This window comes from Monodon monoceros, unplaced genomic scaffold (assembly GCF_005190385.1).
Source record: "Monodon monoceros isolate NGI ecotype Baffin Bay Population unplaced genomic scaffold, NGI_Narwhal_1 Super_Scaffold_21, whole genome shotgun sequence".
NCBI lineage: Eukaryota > Metazoa > Chordata > Mammalia > Artiodactyla > Monodontidae > Monodon > Monodon monoceros.
The window spans coordinates 96508989-96522698 of record NW_021703778.1 but is presented as its reverse complement, the minus strand read 5'-3'; the positions used below and the strand labels follow the sequence as shown (position 1 = coordinate 96522698).

Here is a 13710-nt window from a genome sequence, read left to right as displayed (position 1 = left end):
GAAGAGGGGACCGGCCCCCCAAGGAGTTTGTTTCAGCAACAATAGATGGTCACTAAACAGCTTCTAGGGAGGGCAGGTCCTGCTAGGTGCAGAGCTTGTATTTGGCTGAGAGGCTTTGCAGGTTTGGGGCCAAAGTGTGTCCATGTTTAGGACCAGAGTGCAGTGGCTGAGGTGCCACCTGTGTTCTCCTCACTACTTCTTCTCCAGGCTAGTCAACTTCTCCCTTGAGTAAGTGTTTAACAAGTATATTAAATGTATTGGCTTGAAAAAGCACAAAATCATTGACCTGGCTCATGCATCCCCATGTTTTAGTCCTGCCCTGTTTCTCACTCCACCCCCATGTTACCTCCTTTCTCCTCCAGGTCTTTGGAATACTGTTGTTTGGGATACTCTTCTGTTCTCTCTCATCCTCTTTCCCTTCACTTATATTATTCTTATTAGTCTTGTGGGTGTCAGCTTAAGCATCCCTTTCTCAGGGAGGCTTCCCCAACGTAGGGGTTAGAGACTCTTAGTATAGTTCTGACAACTCTCTGTCATAGTCACCACATTTCATTGTTATTTCATATCTAATTGCCTATTGGCTCCTAAACTGAGTTCAATGAAGGCAGCAACCTTTTTTGTATTGTCCACCACTGTTTCCTCATAGCTAGTCCAATGTTCATTAAGTATGTGTTGAGGACTGAATGAACTGAGAGTCTGAGGCTATGTGCAGAGTGAGCCCCTCACTTAGAAGGATCCAAGGCCGGGTCTGAACTGCGATCAAGTCACAGGAATTCCACTGGAGAGAATCCCTAACCTTACCCAAACCCAGCCATACTCCAAATTATGCTACGAAGAATCCCAGAATGAAAATCAGGACTACAAGGTTCACCCAGGTGTGTGGCTTTTGGCCAGTTGCTTAATCTCTTTATCTTTCAGACCTGTTCTGAGTAACAAAGGAAAGTGTAGGGAAGTTCTTTGAAAACATTATGAGTTGTAGTAGAGACATTGAAGAGATGGGATCATCTTTAAAAGACTAAGGTGCTTGGGACTAAGGGACTTCTCTCTGGTTCCCATTTTTCCCACCTCAAACCACGTCTGGTTGAGTCAGCACAGTCAGTACAGTGGAGCCCTCATCAACCCCCACTCACCACCACCATTATCTGGTTGACTAATAGAGTTTGTGTGTTATTACAAAGGAAAGGGGAGGAGGAGAGAGAACCAAGTAAGTGGCAGCATTTGCTGGCGTAAGAATGGGGTGGACCTGTCAAAAACACTTTCCAGATCCCTCATTCTCTAGGGGATAATTTTTCTGCTGATATTTCAAACTTAAATACCTATACCAGAACTGCCATCTTCAAGGTGATAGCGCTAGAAATCGCTCTTGACTTCTCAATATGAGAGGTTTTAAATAATAGTTGCTTTAATGAAGTACCATATGGATAACATCTTAGGACAGGCAGTCAAATGGTGGTAAGAAAGAAGAAAATCAACTATAGAAATAAGTGAAAGCATTTCACTATATATGTATACCAAATCATCATGTTGTACACCTGAAACTTACACAATATTATATGTCAATTATATCTCAATAAGGCTAGAAAAGAAAAAAACAGGGTAAGGAATTAGAAGTAGAGTTGCCAGATTTTGCAAAGAAAAATATTTAAGACATACTTACACTAAAAAATTATTGTTTCTCTGAAGTCCAAATTTAATTGGGTAACCTGTATCTTATCAGGCATCCTTTAATGGAAGGCCTCTCCTTTTCCCTTAGTTCTGTTCTGATTATTCCATAGTGAAAAAATAAAATGTTCTATAGAAATATTCATTCTGTAGCTCATTTAGTGTCTTTAAAATCACGTTTCCCTTCAAAAGAGCCATTGTTTTTCACTCATCTTTTTCTATAGGAGATTAGGGTTAATTTACCTTTTTAATTATTTCATGTATTTCTTGAGATCTGTGTTTCAACCTTAAATCAATAAGGATTTTTATCATTATGCTCCTTTTATTATAGTTCAATACCATATATTACTATGTATTATTTGAAGGCAAGTAAAAGAAATCACTTTACACAGTGAAAAATGTTGGGCACTGCATTTTGCTCATTCTGTTCAGCACTCAGTGGGATTGTTTTTCTGTATTATTTTATTTTGTATTGAAAATTTCAAATGTATATAAAAGTAGAAGGAATGTTACTATATTTCAGTATATATCTCTAAAAAGATAAAGATCTTTTAAAAAATATTCACAGTACCACAATATCATAATCACACCTAAAACCACCAGCATTTCTTTAATATTATCAAATATCTAATGAGAGTTCAAAGTTGCCTGATTATATAGTTTCCTAATTTTTTTATAGTTTTTTTTTTGAATCAGAAACCAGACCAAATTAATTCCCTTTGTTGTAATTTGTTGATAGGTTTCTCCTTCCTTTTTTCCCCCTTGTAAGCTATTTATTGAAGAAATTTGGTTGTCCAATTGAATCTCCTACATTCTGGGTTTTTTGTTGTATCCCCATAGTATCATTTAACATGACCCTCTGTCTCTGTATTTCCTATAAACTGATTGGGCGTCATGTCAAAGGGTTCATGAGCTAACTTAAAGAAATTTCCCCTGGCTAAAGATGGAAATCAACAGAAATAATTACTGCAGTGGACTGCAGACACATCAAATATGTTAAAATCCATGAGTTTATGATGTTAAAAAAATCTCACTGGTAACTTTTGGTGAATGCTAAGGAGCCAGCTCATAAATCTAAAATCTGGTAAATAAACAGAAAGAAGCAAGCATTTAACCTGCCTTTTTGTGTTGGATACTTCAGTGCACCACCCAGATCCCCCTCTTCAGGACTGAGACACTCATTCAACTGCCAGGAGCATCCCCAGGAATTGTCTTTGGGTAAACCGGAGCTATCTTACCGAAGGTTACATCCTCAACCTAGGGGCAGCCCACAGAAAATGATTAGTCGATGCAAGAGTGGGAGGGGGTACAAAGGCACGGCCTCCACTTCGAAGGGCTACCCCAGCTTCAAAGCTCCTTGTGGGATTGAGTGAATCCTCCTTTTCAACTCCATCACAGTTCAACTCCTCCCTCACCCAGTCCCTGCTTCCCTCAATGGGGTTGTTCCCTAGTGCTCTGCTTTTTAAGCCTCTGACATGCAATCTTCATCTCAGAGTCTGTTTCCCAGGAAACTGACCTAAGATACTTTCCCATAAGAAATACACTTTAGGGTAACAAAGTAGCTGATGAGGTGATATCACAAAAAGAAAGACAACTGGGTATTATGTGCCTCCTGAAAGAAGTACACACCACCATCTAAGAGGTATTCTTGCAAAAAAATTTAACCTAAATTAGACAATCTCTAGATCCAACTATCAGTTTACAGGAAATACAGAGACAGAGGGTCATGTTAAATGATACTATGGGGATACAACAAAAATCCAAGAATGTAGGAGATTCAACCGGACAACCAAGTTTCTTCAATAAATAGCTTACAAGGGGAAAAAAAGGAAGGAGAAACCTATCAACAAATTACAACAAAGGGACTTAATTTGGTCTGGTTTCTGATTCAGGGGTCTATGAAACTTCTTTGATTTTAGTTAGTATCTCTTTTCTCTTCCTCAGAAATCCTTGTTCTTCAGACTTTAATATGCTTACTTACTTTGTCCTTCTCTCTGTATAATGGTTCCTGAATTATAGTACTAACAATGTGATTAGTAAGAAAAGTTTAGGACTTTTGAAGGTTTTTCCCTTCACCATAAGTCAGATCTCACCAGGGATACACAGTCAAATGATTGTGTTTTAAAGTCATTTAAAATATATTTTCTCTGCATTAAGTCACCAATTTGATATACAGTTAGGTTCATTTGTATCATTTTGCTTTTGAGTGTTAGAAATACCTTTAATATTTTTGATATGACTGTTATTACTATGCAAAACTTTTCCATGGTTCCAAAGTCAAATCTATTGAATAAGGTATATTCAGAGAAGTTTAGCTTCTATGCCTGTTCTTTTATCATTTTTTTTCCTGCTTCCCCCCCAAAATAAGCATTTCTTTATGGTTTATACTTCCTTTTTTTGTTTTTAGTTAATTTAAGCAATTACAAAAATATATTTGTATCCCCCTTCTTTACTAAAGGGTTTTTTTGGTTTTTGTTTTACTTTGCTTTCTTTCACTTAATATTATAGTTTGGAGATCTTTCTATAACAATACATAGAGATAGTCTTTTTAAAAAAATTATTTATGTATTTATTTTTGGCAGCATTGGGTCTTCGTCGCTGCGCGCGGGCTTTCTCTAGTTGCAGTGAGTGGGGGCTATTCTTTGTTGTGGTGCACGGGCTTCTCATTGCAGAGCATGGGTTCTAGGCATGAGGACTTCAGTAGTTGTGGCCTGTGGGCTCAGTAGTTGTGGTGCACGGGCTCAGTTGCTCCACGGCACGTGGGATCTTCCTGGACCAGGGATCGAACCCACGTCCTCTGCATTGGCAGGCGGATTCTTAACCACTACGCCACCAGGGAAGTCCCAGTCTTTTCTTTTTTAATTAAAAAAATTTTTTTGGCTGCGTTGGGTCTTCGTTGCTGTGTATGGGCTTTCTCTAGTTGTGGCGAGAGGGGGCTACTCTTCATTACAGTGCACAGGCTTCTCATTGCACTGGCTTCTCTTGTTGTGGAGTACGGGCTCTAGGTGGCAGGCTTCAGTAGTTGTGGCACACGAGCTCAGTAGTTGTGGTGCACAGGCTTAGTTGCTCTGTGGCATGTGGGATCTTCCTGGACCAGGGATCGAACCAATGTCCCCTGCATTGGTAGGCAGATTCTTAGCCACTGCACCACCAGGGAAGTCCAGAGATAGTCTTCCCTCCTTTTTGCCGCTGCATAGTACTCTGTTGTATAGATGTTTGCTTTATTTAATCAGTCCATTCATTGGTGGACATTTGAGTTGTTTCCAATCTTTTGCTATTACAAATAATGGTGCAATGAATAGCCTTGTGCATACATTACTTTTTTTTTTTCTATATCTGAGAGTGCATATCTGGGATAAATTCATAGAAGTGAGATTGCTGGGTCAAAGGGTAAATGAATATATATTTTTGCTAGATATTGTCATATCTCTCCCTGTAGAGGGTAGTGCCATTTTGTATTCCTGCCAACAGTATATATGAGTACTTGTTTTCCCATAACTTCTCCAAAATGCGTTGTCAAACACTTGGATTTTCATTTGGATTTTTGCCAAAAGCAAAGGTGAGAAATGGTATCTCACTGTAGTTTTTATTTGCATTTGTTTTATAATAAGTATTTTTGACCATCTTTTCATATGTTTAAAAGCAATTTGCAATTTGCATTTTATTTCCTGTAAAATGTGTGCTCATGTCTCTAGTCCTTTTTTCTTTTAACATGATCATTGGTCTATATCTTCTCAAAAAGTAATTTTAGAAGCTCTTTATATACTAGAAATTTTAACCCTGTGTAATATAATTTGTGGAATTTTTACCATTTGTCTATGATATAAGTTGCAGATTTTTTTTTTTCAATACATCCTCTGACCTTTGTAGTACATTTTTTGGCCATAACAAAACAAAACAAAGCAACCCCCCTGCCCTGCAAACAAACAAACAAATTTATTTAAAATTTGTATGTAATCAAATTTATCAATCTTTTCTTTTAATACTTTTAGATTTGGGGTCATAGTTAAGAAAAATTTCCCTCACTCCTAGGTTATAGAGGAATTTATCCATAGTTTCATCTAGTACTTGTATGGTTTCACTTTTTACACTTAAACCTCTGATCTGTTTGGATTTTGCCTTTGTGTGAGAAGTGGATCCATGTTATTTCTTCCTCATGTGTATCCAGTTATCTCAGTAGGTATCTTTATCCTGAAGACTCGTATTTTTCTTGAGCTCAGAAAAATTTTCTCTTTTTTTTCCTTCTCTGTCCCCCACCGTTCCCCACCCCATTGTCTCTGGGCCAAAAGTTGTTGAAATTCCTGGATCCTTTCTGCATATATCAACTGTCTCTCAATTTTGTTTCATATTTTCTGTTTCTTTGGTTTTCAATTTTATGTAATAGAAAATTTCCTTGCATTTACCTTCCTTATTATTTGTTTGATCTTTAATACTGTCCAGTTTATTCTTCATAATGTCTTTTCATTAATGTCCAATTCATTTTTATTTTATGTTATTTTTAGAACTTGTTGAAGTTTTAAATTTCAAAAATCACATTTCTGATTTCCTAGCACTCTATGTTATTATTCTCTTATTGCTCTTTTTTTCACAGCAGGCTGTTCTTGTTTAATAGATTCAATGAAAAGAAAAAAATGAAAACTCAAAGAAAGGGATGTACCTGAGAATTTATATATCATTTTAACAAATAATGATAAACTTGTGAAAAAGTTACAAGACAAAAGAAAAGGGGATTAAGCTTCTAGGGGTGGTAAATTATGGGAAAGTGACTAGGAAATAGATGGGGGAAACCAGTGGAAGATAAGTGTTATCTTAGTAGGTTTGTTTGTCCAGGTCAGTTCCTCATCTCTGGTGATAGAATGTTCTCCTCTTCCTTGTATAGGGACGGCACCTTTCTCATGGGAAAATTTATAACTTGCTTTTAGGCAGAAAGCGAGAAGTCAGAGTGCCCTTCATTCATCTGCTTTTTCTCAAGTGCCTTCACTTCAAAATAATCAATTTGCCAAAATGACATATTTTGAGATGGCATATTCTGATCCCCTTCAATATCAAAACCAAAAAATTGACATCAGTACAATCCATAGAGCTTACTCAGATTTCGCCAGATATATAATTGTGTGTGTATAATTACACACACAAAAAGTATATATATATATATATATATATATAATTTTTCCTGTAATATTTCTTGAAACTTTGTAGTCTGATACTGGGTCTTTTTCTTGTTTTCTAGCCCAATGTGTATTAATAAATGACATTGGAAAGAAATGGAGGTAGATTACATGTGCTCAGTCTGCCATTTTGAAACTGATGCTTTATAAAGCTTTCTTAATATCATCAAAAATCAAAATCTGGTTTTTCCTTACATGAAACGTCAGGTTGTTTAATGCCAGAATTTCTTAATTAAGAAATATATTTAGAAATCCAAGAGCTTTTTATTATATTTCATTCATACATCTACTTGTTTTCAGTTCTACATTTACTTAGGAGCTACAATGTGCCATGAACTGTGCTATTATGATCTGTTGTTGCTGGACTTCTGGCTCAAGTTCTGATCCTTGGCCAGATAGTTTAACCCACTATTGGCAGTAACAATAGAGAAGGGTCTGACCTTGGGGCTGTTCTTTTTCCTTAACCCTTATATGACTGATGGGTATTTCAGAAGGTTGGAGAAGGCATATCTGGACTTCACAGCTCAAGTCATGATTCCTGCATTTTCAGAATCAGAGTGCACAGGATATTTTAAATTTAATCTCACGTGAGAAGACAGTTTATAGGATAAGTGGATGACATTCAGATAAAACTGTCTTGCTGGTACTGGGAAATACAGGGCTGGGATGAAGGAGAGAATTCAAGGAAATACTGCGGAGATCAGACGGCTCACCAGCTGTTTTCATTGCATCAAATGATAGAACAAATGCACGTGTACCTAAGCTGAAGTCAGAATATCTTGAAAAGAATTTCCTGGAAGAGTGGGGATCATAATGTAGAAGATAGTTTAATAGCTTTCTCTAGAATTTGGAAAGGTTTGCATCTATACGGGCCATAGATTCTTATCTGAGGGATGGGTTCAATAACTAATAGCTTCTCAGTGTACTTCCCAGCCCCAGGAGTCGGTAATTTAGTGTACTTAAGTAGGGATCTCCCTGACATTTTTGCATTGACTATCAGAATAAATAGGTAATAGCAAATCTATATAACTTGCTAACATGTCATTTAGGCCACCTGACGGCTGCAGTAAATTGCTCTGCCACCTTTTTAAGTGAATATACAAATGCTAAGCATCAGTGATAAGATCATCCTGTGTTTTATTGTTATTCCTTCCTGCTGGTGCTGGGAAATAAATTGCTGATGAGAGGCAAGGGAAGATTGGCTTAATAACTTGTAATCAGTATGGCACACAGCAAATGTGAACTTCCCATTTTCCTATTTTAGCTATCTTTTATCCCAAGAAGAACAACTGAATCTTGTAATATGGGAAAGGGCAGTAGTAATCCTTGAATGTAAAATGCCTACAGGAATTAGGTGCAAGTGAGAATAAAGCAGTGGAATAAACTTGTGCTTGGTGACTATCTTACGATTCTTTCTTAAAAAAAGTTCCAAGAGAACTTAATAATGATGTTAACACAGTGCTTACTGTTCTAAACACTTTACTACTCATAGTTTAATGCTTACAACTCCATGAGGTAGATACTGTTATTATCTCGGTTTTATGGATGAGGGCACTAAAACACAGGGGTTAAGTGATGAGCCCATGGCTACACAGAGAGTACTGGAGAGTATGCTAAACTGCTCCTAATGAAATACTGATTTCCTGGCTGTATTTGAGTTTGTTCAGTACTGTGTTTCTAGGGAAGACTTAATCAGTTTTTGAGAAAACATGGCGTTCAGTCAAATTTCAAATTAGGAAGAATCTTTGGCTCAATCCTTTAGTCTCTAAAAGTCCCTCAGAGCCTGTACTTGGATAATTAGTTGTGAACAATATCAGTTATATCTAAGTGGACAAATTTAATTACTACAGAAGACCAATTGATTTTTTTTTTTTCTTTCTTCCTTTTTTGCGGTACGGGGGCCTCTCACTGTCGTGGCCTCTCCCGTTGCGGAGCACAGGCTCCGGACGCGCAGGCTCAGCGGCCATGGCTCACGGGCCCAGCCGCTCCACGGCATGTGGGATCTTCCCAGACCGGGGCAAGAACCCGTGTCCCCTGCATCGGCAGGTGGACTCTCAACCACTGTGCCACCAGGGAAGAAGCCCCAATTGATTTTTTTAATTATCATTGATTGCTCAGTGGTTATCTCAGTATAAAGGTTAGTACATTCTGAATCTTTAATTTAATTGGTTTATTAAATAATCCCAAGATTGACACCAAAGTAAGAGAGGTGAATTTTCCTCCTGCTCCTTTTTCTTCTGAAGGAAAGGTAAACACCACGGAATTCTAAGACATTCAAAAACAAAAACAACAACAGTTAACATTAAATTATGTGTAGGTTTTTGTTTTTTGTTTCTCATTTTTTGTTTTAGTGGATTTATTGGAGTCTGTGATACCCTAGTCTTCCTAATGGTGAAGATAGAACTTGCCACATTAGCTGGGGTACCAGACTGCTGATACTTTTTAATCCTTAAGTCAAAATCATAATGAAGCCAGTTAAGATCATAAGGATTATTGGAAATTGATACGGATTTAGAGAGAAAACGACTGTCTTCTACTCTTTATCTTACCCTCATTCCTTTCCTCAATAGCTGGCTGCATGATTTAATTTTTCTGTGTCTCAGTTTTCTCATCTTTAGAATGAGGATAATCATATTTGTCTTTCCAATCACACAAGCCAAGTCTGTGACAGTGCATTAAAAAATGTTAAATGTATATAAGTTCAAGGATCATTAATATTTGGAGAAAACCATGGTATTTGCAATATTTTGCTATAAAAATATTGTCTGATGCTGATTGTATCAGTTATCTGTTGCTACATAAGAAACTACCTCAAAACTTATTGGCTTAAAACAACCATTTATTGTTTCTCATAAGCTTACAAATCATCTGGGTGGTTTCTGCTGGTCTGTGCCAGGTTCAGCTCTTCTTGGGCTTGCTTGTGCATCTGTGATCAGCTGGTGGGTCACCTGGAGGCTGGCTGGCTGGTCTAGGAGGGCCCCAGCTGGGACAATTTGGCTCTCTTTCACATAGTCTCTCATTATTCAGCAGGCCAGGCCAGAGTTGTGGAGAAGAGGAAGAAGAGCAAGACAGGGGGTGAGTGTGCATAACACCTCTTAAGAGCTCAGCTAAATATGGCACCTCATCACATTCACCACATTCTAGAGGCCAAAACAAGTTGCAAGACAGCTTAATTCAAGGGGTAGGAGTGTGGGACAAATAAATGTCACATTGTGATGGGAGGAGCTGTATAAACACATTGTAAAAAGTGGGGAAAATTGGAGCCATTTTTGCAATCATCTATCACACTGAGTCAATTATATGCAATTTAAACCCTTGATTTTTTTTTTATCTATTTCACTATGGCAGTGATTTCTGACATTTTCAGTTTTTACATTGCTATTATATCTCTCTTTTGTTTTTATAAATTTATTTATTTATTTTTGGCTGTGTTGGGTCTTTGTTTCTGTGCGAGGGCTTTCTCTCGTTGCGGCGAGCGGGGGCCACTCTTCATCGTGGTACGCGGGCCTCTCACTGTCGCGGCCTCTCTTGTTGCGGAGCACAGGCTCCAGACGCGCAGGCTCAGTAGTTGTGGCTCGCGGGCCCAGTTGCTCCGCGGCATGTGGGATATTCCCAGACCAGGGCTTGAACCCGTGTCCCCTGCATTGGCAGGCAGATTCTCAACCACTGTATCTCTTACATAAACATACATATTCATATCCCTGACTTGCTGTCCATATATAAACCTAAAATAAAACATTTGAAAATATTTGCAGTTATTGTGAGCAATTGTTACCTAGAAAATCTATTAGATATATTTTTATTTACTAACCCTTATTTGTTATTTAGATTTATGTAAGGAAATAAAACAAACAGAAGATCTGGTTAAAATAATTGTTGGAATTATGTTTTGCACTACTGGATTCTCTGTTGCACTGAAATTATTAGTACACTTCATTATTGGTCCTAGAAACAGATTAAATGAAGATTTTCGACAATATAAATTGAAAATCTAGGTCTCTAGCCCTGCCTTTAAGAAAGAAGAGAGGGGTTTTGGCTTTGTTTTGTTTGATTTAGAATGAGCCCAACTAGTTGTCTATATTGATTAAATTCCCTGAATGTGTGTTTAACTCATGATTTCACTTGGATTTATGCATTTAGTTGCATGATGCCAAACATCTGGATTTTTTCCTCAACAATGCCAAATATACATCTGTGTGGAAGAATGTTCTGATTTTGGCATTTAGTTGCCATTGTTATATATATGCTCTTGAGCCAGGTGCACTACACCACTGGGGCAACTCCGGAAGTTTGGGTCAAAAGAATGTATTTCTGATTAAGTTTAATTCTACGAACAGTAAATATAACTTATCTAAATTACACATAGGCACTTGGCAATATCCTGTATATTCTAACATTTCCTGTCTCTGTGTTGGCATCATGTTCAGGAACACTTAAAATATATTGCCATAATATTTTCTAAATGTATTGCAATTTAATGTAATATTTGGCAAACACAAGCAAAATACAGTAGCTAATAGTGCAAGCTCATTTTATTTGCATACCATCGTTAACCACTTTCATGTAGTACTTACCAAATGTGTCAGATTATTACAATCTATTTAATGACTTAATGGAGGAGATACATTGTTCTTAAATTCAGTTATACCCTTTGCACCTCTGGAATTAAGGTCATGTCAGCATTTCTATTATATAAGTTGCCTGGGTTTAGCAGTTTTTAACTGAGCTATAAAAATTGGCTTCCAAATCCAATCTTAGTAATAAAAGGTCACTGCCTGGGGGAATTTTTTCTCCCAAATTTAGCAAGTATAATTTTATGGTGCATCTCCTGCTTTCTAAAATAATCTTTTAGGAAAAATTCCATTATGATCCTCACATGGCAGAAGGAAAACTGTTTAATGTTCTCAGTGTTTTATAAGACTAGCATTTTTTTCCCTTGCTGAGTATCAGTCATCCCTCAGACAATCTGACTTTTAACACACTCTCTGTACTTATTGGTTATGCAACCTCAAGCTGTCACTCAGCTACTTTGTGCCTCAATGTAAATTTACTCATGTTTAAAATGGACCCACCTCATAGAGTTGTAGTGAGGATTAAATGAGATAATATACTTATGTGTCTGGGACAATATATATTGATTGCTCAAAAAGAGTTAGCTTTTGTTATTATTAGATAAGAGATTTAATGTAAGTCAATACAACATTAGAGAAACATTTGAAAAGAAAAGGCTACTGAGGTGAGATTTGGCATTTACTGAGAGGTATGGAAGAGGCTATGGCTATGAGCTAATCATCACCCTGATGTCAATAGTTTTTTTTTAGAAATTATTATTTTTATTGTTCATTCCCAGATTTGCTTAGAAAGAGAATAAGATTGTATTACGTGGGTTATTGGCCGTGTAGTGTTAAAACATAACTGTATGTGTTGCTAATGAAACGCTCTAGGCAACTCCATGCAACTGCATATAAATTATAAGAAAACAGACATATTTTCCTGGGTGCAGGAAAAAAGCCACTCCTTTACTGACTTAAAAAAAATAATTAACTGATAGATTTGATTTTGCATTGACCAAGTGCTTGATTTGTTCCTAAATAACCTGCAGAGAAATTCTCCTCCAAAAATTGGAAAGAGGCTGACCCATTGACAGAAAAATCTGTTTTCCTCTGTCTGTACTCATGGAAGAATCACTGGTTTCTTGACCTCCTGTTTCTGCAGGGGACAGGTCACTGTGTGAGAGACCCCACGCAGATGTATTACAGTGGGGTGATTACATGTGCCTTTGCACAGACACCTCAGCGCTAATGTGCCACATAGCAAAATATTTCAATGATGTCTAAACACTGAAAATTATAATTCTCAATTCAAGTAATTGACTAAGTTTTCACCTCTGTCAAAATTCTTTGAACTGTTCAATTTGATTCAGGATGAATTTGATGTTTTTCTCCTTGATGTAATACAGGTAACATTCGCACAACTACCATGTGTTGTTTGCACTCTGCCATTATACAAACAGAATCCTAGAGCTGGAAAGTCCTACAGAACTCATTCTTATAAGCGAATATTGAGTGTTCAAACCACTCTATTCACATGAATTTCTTTTTCTTAGAAAAAGCCCATGGCCTCTGATGGGTAAAAATCTGAAGCAGGGAAAATGCTATTGTTTAAAGCCCTTGCCTGGCAGACATATCAAAGTTAAAGGAATCAAATGGTATAAAGAAGATTTAAAATAAAACTTTGTAAAATGAAGTAAGGTTGTACAGAGGAACCGTCTAAGTACTGGTCTATTATCCATTTGATTCAAATATGCAAAAAAACCCAGCTATACGTTAAAATAACCTGAAATATTTATTAGCAAAAACAAGTAAGGTAAATGCCATTCAGGATTCTAGACAATAGACCATTTATGACCTGACTAACCATCAAAAAGAAGTTAGAGATACATCAAATTCCTTTTCAAAATTCAGTTAATGGTTAAAAGAGAATACTCAGCATAGTTGAGCAGAAATCTCAAAGCTGGTATGATTTCTGAATAAATCTGGTATATATCGGTTGACCAGAAACCATCCATATCAACTACGCAATGGAGATTACATTGTCCAGTGATCCATGTTACATCAATACCAGTAAGAGATTAGGACAAGTGATGATACAGTATCTTAGAAAGTCATTACTACTGTTCTAGAAATTCTGTTTAATCAAATTAGCTGGAGAAATGACCAGCATAAATAATCGGCAGCAATTTTTGTTTTCTTAAAATTCTACTGTAAGTGAAGTTCAACTGGAAAGGAAAATGCAGTAGTTAAAATAGAATTGTGTACAAGGAAAATGGAGATAAATGCCTCAGATCAAACAGATGTGAAGACTGCCCAACCCCCATAGA

The 13710-nt window shown here is 37.0% G+C and overlaps 1 long non-coding RNA gene across 1 annotated transcript in view; it reads left to right on the top strand.

Moving 5' to 3' along the window:
• LOC114903427 overlaps nucleotides 1-9907 on the top strand; it is a 34957-nt gene extending 25050 nt beyond the window's left edge. The window contains exon 3 of the long non-coding RNA XR_003795727.1: nucleotides 9858-9907. This is a non-coding gene — a long non-coding RNA (uncharacterized LOC114903427). The remainder of the gene's footprint in view (nucleotides 1-9857) is intronic.
• The last annotated feature ends 3803 nt before the right edge of the window (nucleotides 9908-13710 follow it).